The following is a 10,034-nucleotide window of genomic DNA, read 5'->3' as shown; positions in this document are numbered from 1 at the left end:
GTACCTTGGGTTGAGTACACAATCTGTTCCAGGGTGCTGTTCGCACCCTAAAAAGTACTCAACCTGAGCGGTGCTTTAGCACATGTGTGAAGCGCGCAGAGCGCTTATGCGCATGCGCACGTGGCAGAACCCGGAAGTAAACACTTACGGGTCCACCGAGTACACAACCTGAAAGTACGCAACCCGCAGCGTACGCAACCCGAGGTATGACTGTACATAACTTTTTAGAATACTGTACATCTGAAGGCAGCTCTGTATTGGGAAGTTTTTAATGTTCGATGTTTTACTGTGTTTTTTGCTCTACAATAAAAGCAATAAGTTTTTTCAGGGCTTCCCCCCCCCCAGCCAGAACTCACTCCGGCATCTCTCAGGTGCATGGGCGTACCCAGCATGGGGAAGGGGGGGCAGCTGCCCTCCCCTAGAAGCAGGGCAGCTGGAGAGGACAGGCAGGGGCGCTTGGCTGAAGCGAAATGGCAGCAGCAGCAAAGCTGCCTCCGTTGAAGGAAACCTGGACCTGGACCTGGGCTAACTTCAGCCCACACTCCTTCAAGTCACAGCGAGCACAGCACAGAAAGTGCTGCCCCACAATGCTCCGCGGCACCTCATTTTCTCTGGGGGCCACATCATTGCCAGCTAGCCAATCGGGTGGCTGGGGGCGTGGCTGGTGTGCCCCCCTAGCTTTGATCCTGGGTATGCCCATGCTCAGGTGGGTGGCATTGGCAATATAAAAGAACCATCTTAGGGACTTCACTCCGGATTTGTGTAGGGTTTACTCCTTAGCCTTTTCTTCTCCTGAAGATAACCCACAAAGCAGCGGAGGTTTAGGATCAGAATTTTCCTTCTCCTAGATGGGCTACCTTCCCAGGTTGACAAGCCTCACCTTCCCCTCACTTCCCTCCACACCATGTGCAAAAACCATTGGATCAGACATACCTATTGTAGGTTGCTAAAACCTAAAATGTGGCAACTTTAGCATAATTTTAACAAAGTACCCAAGATTATATTTAGCAAGGGCTGCAAAAATAAGAACCATCCTATTAAATGGGATGTGGGACTTGGCTTCCCGTATCCACAAGTAATTCATGATAGTCTTTACAACTCATGCAGCTTCTGAGTTTAATCTCATTTTTATAAGGCCATTAAAGCTGTTAGATTCTACATTTCAGTCCCAGTTTTGCTCTGTTAGACAGGAAGCAAAGTTAATGGCCTAATTATTTCTAAAATGGTTAATTCCCCTCCTTTCAGCTATGGAAGGCATATATATATATATATATATATATATATATATATATATATATATATATATATATATTATCTTCCCCTATGCATTTCAATGGTCTGATGTCACAAAAGAAAAACCAATGCTTTGGTACTACAGGTCAAGTTTACTTAACACGGCAGTGTTTCTAAAACAGGATGATGCCATCTCAGTTAAATTTCCCAGAATAACAGAATGCTTTTGCGGGAGAATTGTTTGCAAAAGCATTCCGAGCAACCCCCCCCCCCCCAAACCAAGTCTTCTATAAAATATGCCAGTGATAAAATAGTATGTGCTAGAAAAGCAAAGTGGTGGGACTCGGTTGGAAATAAGGGAAACTGTAATATCCTTTTTTTCTGTTACATAGTGGCAGATTCTTACAGAAACCTGCAGTAAGAGCCCGATTACAATACTTTTGAAATATCAGCCACTCATGCATGTCTTAGCATACCCTCCTCTAACAATTAGCACAATGAAAAGAGCAAGAGCTCTTAAGTGTTTGCATTGCTGGTGAGAGCACTTGAAATTCCCTCCTTTCAGTTCCGGCCACTCTCTCCTTGTTGACTTTACCCATTTGTTACCCATCAAATGCCTGGCCCTTCCTAAGAAATTAGACAGTGCCTTTGAATGGATTGCCCTTCAAAAAGAAGGTTAGAATTTTAAGGCACTGTCAGCTGGGAATTTCTCCTGCCCAAGGTCCATTGAAATCATTAGGAGTAGCATGAAAACACAATCTTAGGCACATCCACATTGTACGATGGAAGCACACTCAACACACATTTAAAGCCCAATACCCCCCACCCCCTGAATCATGAGGTTTGCTAAGGGTGCTGGGAATCGTAGCTCTGTGAGGGGAAAACTATAGTTCCCAGAATGTCTTGGGGGATGTTATTTGTTACGTCCTAAAATATCTATATTGGTTCCCAATACGTTTCCAAGGACAACTCAAAGTGTTGGTGCTGACTTTTAAAGCCCTAAATGGTCTCAGGCATGTATACCTGAAGGAGCGTCTCCACCGCCATCATTCAGCCTGGACACTGAGGTCCAGTGCCAAGGGCCTTCTGGCGAGTCCCTCACTGCAAGAAGCGAAGTTACAGGGAACCAGGCAAAGGGCCTTCTCGGTAGTGGCACCCGTCCTGTGGAACGCCCTCCCAATCAGATGCCAAAGAAAGAAACAATTACATGACTTTCCAAAGTTTTTAATGTTTGACGTCTCACTGTGTTTTTATATTCTGTTGAAAGCTGCCCAGAGTGGTTGGGGAAACCTAGTTGGACGGGTGATATAAGAAATATATTATTATTATTATTATTATTATTATTATTATTATTATTATTATTACTGATTATATTATAAGTATCCTAAGCAGGAAGGGTAGGATAAACTGCAACATTTTGCTTGAGGTTTCACTTGTCTGCGCCAATGTGCTTTTTAAAAATGAAATACTGCCTTTAAAAACTATTTAAACTTTTGCAGAGAGAAAAGACTACGAACAAATGTATTTAAGGAATGCTGCACTCTCCTTATTGTATTTTAACAACGAACATCCTTACAATGTTAGGAAGTATTTCAAATGGACTGATTGGTTTTCTGACATATTTATGACATCTGAACATTTAATAGACATAGCTAATTAAAAATATTTTAGAAACCCAAACTAGTTTTGGAGGCCTCATCTAGGGTAATTCACCTTTAGGTTTGTGCTGGGGCAGGTAGACTCCGCATTGTGCCCCTCTGATCCCCATTTGCTCATTTAACACCTGGCGTTTTGTTCTCCTCCTCCAAATGATTTCCGAACTACTCTGTCACTCCTGCTGCTCCTGTCAAAGACAAGCCAATCTGGGACTTCATTAAATGAGCAAAATGTGTTCCATATTATGGCAAAGGTACAAATAAAACTGGAATTTTGCACATGATGGTGCATATTTCTAATTTCCCAAAGGCTGTAAATTAATGACCAGTAAATGAAGAGAAAAGAAATGCAGGGAACAATTTCTTCTGCACAGCATGTTGTCAGTTCAGAAGAGCCTGGTGTGTCAAACACCATGGCTGGGTTTGAAAAATGACTGGGCAATTTTATGACAATTAATCACCTTTGCAGTTGTGCAACTGAGATGGAGACTATCAAATCTTCTGCTTTTCCTATTTATTTATTTATTTATTTATTTTTAAACACCAAACTACCCAGCCAAAGCTTGACATCATTTGCACCCCCATTTCCATATACGTACATCCCCATTCACACTACTTACATATACCACTCATATGCTAGTCTCATTCACGCAACATCCTTTAGAGGAACTCTGAGTGACTGGAATGTTTGTGAAGATTCTTTACCATCTCAGATGGCCTTTCAGTCGAGCAAAGTCAGCCAAAGTTTCAGAAACAACATCTATTTTATGAACTGTTTCTTTCGTCTGCTAAGTTTAAGGTTTTTTTTTTAAGGGGGGGAGCACAAGGGAAGCTGCACTTTCTGCCCTTTAATTTGTTCCATCATCCAATACTTTGCAGCTTTACACACCATCCCTATAAAATAATCCAAAGCAGGCTTTGCAAATACATATAGCGAGGGGGAACTATTTTTTGATATCAGAGCTTTCAAATGCAATGACTTGGATCCAGCAATTCAGCTGCTCCTCTGCAGAGGCAGGGTTATCCCTTATGCCAGGCATCCCCAAACTTCGGCCCTCCAGATGTTTTGAACTACAATTCATATCATCCCTGACCACTGGTCCTCTTAGCTAGGGATCATAGGAGTTGTAGGCCAAAACATCTGGAGGGCCGCAGTTTGGGGATGCCTGCCTTATGCAGTCTTACAAACTAGATTTAGCGGGGGTCACAGGATCCCCCAGAGAGGTTTGTGGGAAGAAGTATGGAAGGCTGCAGTTGGACCACGGAGAAAATGATTGGGGGGGGGCTCCTTCCCAGTATGAATGGAAGTGTCTTCTGCTTACACAATGGGTTCTTTGGCCAAGCAACCAAGTTGATCTCCCAACTCAGCCCTGGCCATTTTTAAACTAAGGATTTTTATAACATTCCCCCCCCCCTCAGCCAGACATGTTAACAGTAAGATAATCTATGTATTGGGGTCTCCGGGGAGCCATTGATCACATCTCATTAATCAGTCATCATGAAGGACTCTGGCTAACCCCTTTGGGGCAGTCCTTCACGTGAATTGTCAGTATTACAGTCTCTCTGGGTTTGCTTGTAAAGAGAGGTTGTCCACATCGTGTCTCTCCCCTGGATTTGCCAGAAGCTGCGTCTGACCTCAGAGGACTTTGAAATGTGATTCATTTTGCATTCTAGAATGTCCATTCCTCTGGGCAGTGATTAAAATGCCTTTGATGTGGGTCACTGTGTAAGGGTGAGGGCTAAGTGATGTCATCGGTTTCCCCTCCGCTCTCCTCTGATGGACTGGTTCAGCTCTGCCAATGTCAACACAAAACTGTGCTGTGTGCTGTGTTCAGGGGCTGGTGTGTTGCTTCGCTTTAACTTTGTTGGAACAACTGGGATCGTGAAGTGCTAAACGCTTTGGCCGAGGTGCCAATTTGGTCATTAGGTAGGCACTAAAGAGGAGCTACGTAATATGTTATCATGAAGAATGAACTTTCTGTGCGCTTCAGCTTTAGACAGCTAAACGGAGATCAGCCTTTGTCAACCTGGTGAACTCCAGATGTCTTGGACTCCCATGTGGAGGGTGCCAGGTTGAGAAAGGCTGATTGGGATCCATTTTTGTTGACTTGCAAGCATATTGGATTGGGTCTAGGTAGGGCATCCCTTACATGTACGTCAGGACTAATGCAATGTTCATGGAAGGAACTAAGACTCAGGGAAGGCACCTGCTGTAGGAAGGAGGGGGAATGGCAAGAGAGGATTTTCACTAACCCCCCCACACCCAGACTCCTGCACCACCTCCTGCACCACCTGTTTTGGCAGATCTCACAGCCCTCCAATTCAATTTTCAGGAGGTAAATGGGGCTGCAGGAGGAAGGAGAAGATGGCAAATCTTGTCTCCCTCTCTGTCTCCCACCAGTGGGAGTATTCCATCAGTAAAGTTCTGCTCTTGAGAACTTAGGGTCCAAGTCACTATAATGAGTGGGAAACCTGCTTAAAATTGTAGGCATGTGACTTGCAGCTGCACCCACAGATTATCATGGGAACTCTGAATCCAAGCTATTTTACATTATTTTTACTTTTTATATGGGGGAGAACAGAGGCAGTGAATATAGATGGTATTGGGTTTTTTAGGCTTCCTGGCACTTGTCTGTACATGTGAAATAAAGTATAGTGTTATCACATCAGGCTGCGGCCAGGGAGGGGAGAACACAACCACTCCATTCGCAATGGCTGAATCACCAGCAACTTTGGGTGTCTCCTCTTCTTATAGGTTCCATTACAACAACTTGTAACCAAGCTAGCTAATATCCTTCTCCTTCCCAATCCATTTTCCTCTTGTGCTGTGTCTTTTTAGATTGTATGCCTGAGAGCAGGGTCTTTTTTCTAAAGTGGTTTGTAGGCTGCCCTGGAGCCTTTTATTGGCCAAAGAGTAAGATAAACAGCAATCATTTAAATAACTAAATAAATAAATGTGTCAGCTGGGAAAATGCCTGGATCAAATGAGAAATAAATTCACCGAGTCACCTTAGGCAAGTCACAGATCCTATTTGCAACATGGGAATAATAATGGTGGTCAGCTTTGCAAGTTGGTTGTAAGCAGGGCCATCTTACCCATAGACGCTAGGGGTGCAGGGCACCTGGGCGTCGGGCTCTCAGGGGCGCCAGGCTGAGAGTCCAGGGCCTGAGAGTTGAGTCTGGGGAAGAGCCCACCTGTCGGTTGGAGTGCTGCGGCAGGCTCTTCTCCTGTGGGCGGCTCTGCGCCACAAGTTCAGGGGTGATTGAGCCAGCGAGATGCTGAGCCAGCCAGCTCTGCCCTCCTGCGCGCCTGGGACTGGGCAACCTGTGTGTGTGTGTGGGAGGGGTGCCAGGCGGATCTTTGCACCCAGCCGCCACATATGCTTAAGACAGCCCTAGTTGTAAGGATGATGTTTGAATGATAAAGAGCCTACTCTGTACAAATGCTTAAGTAGTCATTATCAATAATATGTGTTAATAACTCCTGGCATGGCTTTCCTCTTAGGGTTCCAGCGAACAACTCAGAGTTTACAGTTCTTCCCCCTTTCCCCATTTCTAGAGTGACAGTCTAAGATCAGTTGATAAATTCCGCCCCCCCCGGTAGGTCTTGACACAGTTCGCTCCCATTTCCTCATATCAAATTCCTTTGTGCTTCCACTGGGATCTCCAAAATGTCTTGGCCGACACATTCCCCCAGGGTGCTGCCCTATTCAATCATGGTTCGTGTGATTTTTACTCTGCAGACTTCAGTGTCATTGGGCAATGGTTGGTTATGAAATGGTCCAGTCTGCTGGAACTCTTGTCCCATTGCGGCCAGCCCAGAATAGGGCGCCTCGTCAAGTAGCTGCATTGAGAGAGGTGTCCCCACCCTACCATACCTTTGCAATGCTATAGGATAGAGGATTGCTGCTCCATGTGGCTGCTTTGCCTGTCTATACAATCGGCATAGCCTTTCAAGTTGCAGTGCTCCTCCTGCAAGGAGAGTCGTGGAAGAGTGGTGAATAGTACCCAATCCTTCTTGAAACCTCCTTATCTGTCCTGGTGTTGATCCAATCCATAGAAAGGCAGGAAACTCTGGAGTTTGCTTCTTCCAGCATTGAGCCATGGCATAGTGCCATTTTTTAGTGATGTTGTAGCAAGCTGAACTTTCGGGGGATTTCTGAGAACTCGTCTCGTTGATGCTCTTACATGCTGAGATTATGGTTTGGAATATCCTGCAAAAGTACAATGAGTCAGGCAGGTGTGTTGTGCTGGACCAATCACAGGATAAACTGACCACAATAAAGGATGTAGTAAATTTTAATGGTTTTCACCACTGCTGATAATGGTGGCATCAGGGTGAGTTAATTTCCCAGAATGCCTTGCACCACATCATTCCGGGGCATTCAGGTGGGTGGGTGGCTGGCTGCCTCCTGCTACACACAAAAGATGCCCCCCACCGGTAGCTGTTATTCTGCCCCCGTGAATGTACCAGAATGATGCAAAATCTGGCGTATTCTGACAAAATAAAATAGTTGCTACAAGGAGGGGGCGGCCTCCAAAAACCAGCTGTTGTCACTGGAAAAAGCAAGACACCATGCCCACAAAAAATAATGAATGACAAATGGATATGAATGGGACAATGAAAACAGGCCCATTCTTACTCCTTGGTTATTCAAGGCATGGCAGCAAATGAAAGCGAAGTTGAATGGGCCTCATTCATATCAATTTCTCATTCATTGCATAAGTTTAGGTTCTCTTCTCTGGGCCAAGAAACTCCTGCCTTTGCAGCCCCTGCCACATTCCTCAGTATTACCATTTCCCCCAACTGTGCTGGCTTCACGACACAATGGACATTTTCCTGCCCGAGTGGGTGTAAAAAGATGATTTGGTAGGTGTTAATGGTGTTAATTCACAAGGTGCTAATGTGTCAATAATTATAGACATATTTCAGCAGCTGGTTTCATGCTCGCCAAAATGGTATTACATGGAAAATGAATAGTTCTGCAGTTGCACAGAGGTGTGTATGGTCACTGGACTGAGGAGTAAGGACTCCATTGTTTTGCTGGGTCTTGTGGTTAAGCTGAGACCCTCCTCTCATAATTAAATAACTGTGCTTCATGAATGCAGCAATGTACCGTATATACTCAAGTACAAGCCGACTTTTCCAGGACATTTTTTACGCTGAAAAAGCCCCCCCGGCTTATATTCGGAGTCTCGGCTTATATTCGGGTCAGCTTATACTTGAGTATATACAGTAATTTCTTATAGGCAATGCATTTACCATGAATTCCCTGAGTGGATCAGAGACTGCATGCAAAAATAGGGTAGGGCATGCATAGTTCCTGATCCCATCCTTCATACGCAGCGTCAGCCAGACCAAAGGTGAGAACTCCCACCCTCCTTTTGAATGGTGTGTGGAGGGAGCAGGGACCCAGACGTAGCCTCTTTTCCAACTCCTCACTTTTGTAACCCACGAAAATCTTTAGTAACAATTATTTTTTAAAAAACTAGTCCACGATCTGTGTGGAGCCATATGTGCGCAACAACCTGCTGCAACATGTGTGGACTGGGAGCATCTCCAACGTTTTCAAACCTATCTGTGCAATCACAACAACTACAACCTTGCATTTGTTGGTTTTACTACAGCTGAACATTGAATTATGCTGTAAGCCGCCCAGTGGCTGGGGAAACCTAGCCAGATGGGCGGGGTATAAATAAAATAAAATAAAATAAAAATTGAATTGTGCTTCCCAACATCCCATTCTGAGCTTGCAATGAATTGCAGAAAAATACCCACACAACTGGCTGTGGAAGCTAGGGAGCAAATCACTGGGCCTTCCACTTTGAACAAACCCTGCCTGGGTAGTACATACTGTAGGAACCTTTATTTATTTGTTCCCCCCCCCACATGTTTTTTTATTGTGCATTAATGATTATTTGTGTTTATGATGCTACTGGGGTGGTCACACTCATCCTGCTTTCAATAATTGTTATGCCTTCAGTTCAAATCTTGTCACTTTCCTGCTTGGCAGGGGGTTGGACTGGATGGCCCTTGTGGTCTCTTCCAACTCTATGATTCTATGATTCTATGACTTCCTGCTGAAATCCCTTAATTTTTTATTCTGCAAACAGTTTAGATTATTTTTGTCCTACTTTAGCCCCTCCAGATAGCAATAATGGGGGGTGGGATTGGGGGAGCACCACAGAACAAACTGAAGTAGGATAAATCCAGTACTAATACACTAGTATTGTGTCAATAGCATGTTACAAAGTGCATGCACATTATAATATCAGTTTGGAAGGGCCCTTGTTTTCTTGTGCTCCTTCCATTAATATAGGTGCTTTCCAGGCTTCACCTTAAAACATTTGGTATTGCCTACTGTTTGAGATGGGACGTGGGTGGCGCTGTGGGTTAAACCACTGAGCCTAGGGCTTGCCGATCAGAAGGTTGGCGGTTCGAATCCCCGCCACGGGGTGAGCTCCCGTTGCTCGGTCCCAGCTCCTGCCAACCTAGCACTTTGAAAGCACCTCGAAGTGCAAGTAGATAAATAGGTACCGCACCAGCGGGAATGTAAACAGTGTTTCCATGCGCTGCTCTGCTTCGCCAGAAGTGACTTTGTCATGCTGGCCACATGACCTGGAAGCTATACGCCAGCTCCCTCGGCCAATAATGCGAGATGAGTGCCACAACCCCAGAGTCGGTCACGACTGGACCTAATGGTCAGGGGTCCCTTTACTTTACCTTTACTGTTTGAGATGAGATTGATGCCTAGATGCTCGACTTCTCCAACCCAGTTATGGCAGTTTAAGAGGTCTAGAAATCTAGCTACCTTTGTCTCATGTGCCTCTGAATATTGTATTTACCCAACAAGCATGCACAATACAAAAAGAGAGAGAAGTAAATTAAGATGAACCCAGCTGCTAATCTGCTAGCAGGTTTTCTTGGCAGCGTTAGAAGCACAGGGGCAAATCTTCAGGCAATTCAGGCTGAAATCCTTGAGTGATTTACCAGGGAGTAAGTCCCATTGAACTCGGTGTTGCTTACAGCTGAGTAGTCATGCAAAGGACTGTCCTGTCTGCCTCTAAGGGGGCCTTTTCCAGTCATGGCATAACCCTGGATGCGATCCAGTCCTTCATCATCCGGCAAGTCACAAAGCTTAGATT

The sequence above is a fragment of the Zootoca vivipara genome, chromosome 8 (genome assembly GCF_965207765.1).
Source record: "Zootoca vivipara chromosome 8, rZooViv2.hap1.1, whole genome shotgun sequence".
NCBI classification, from domain to species: Eukaryota; Metazoa; Chordata; class Lepidosauria; order Squamata; family Lacertidae; genus Zootoca; species Zootoca vivipara.
Note: the sequence above shows the minus strand (reverse complement) of the source record.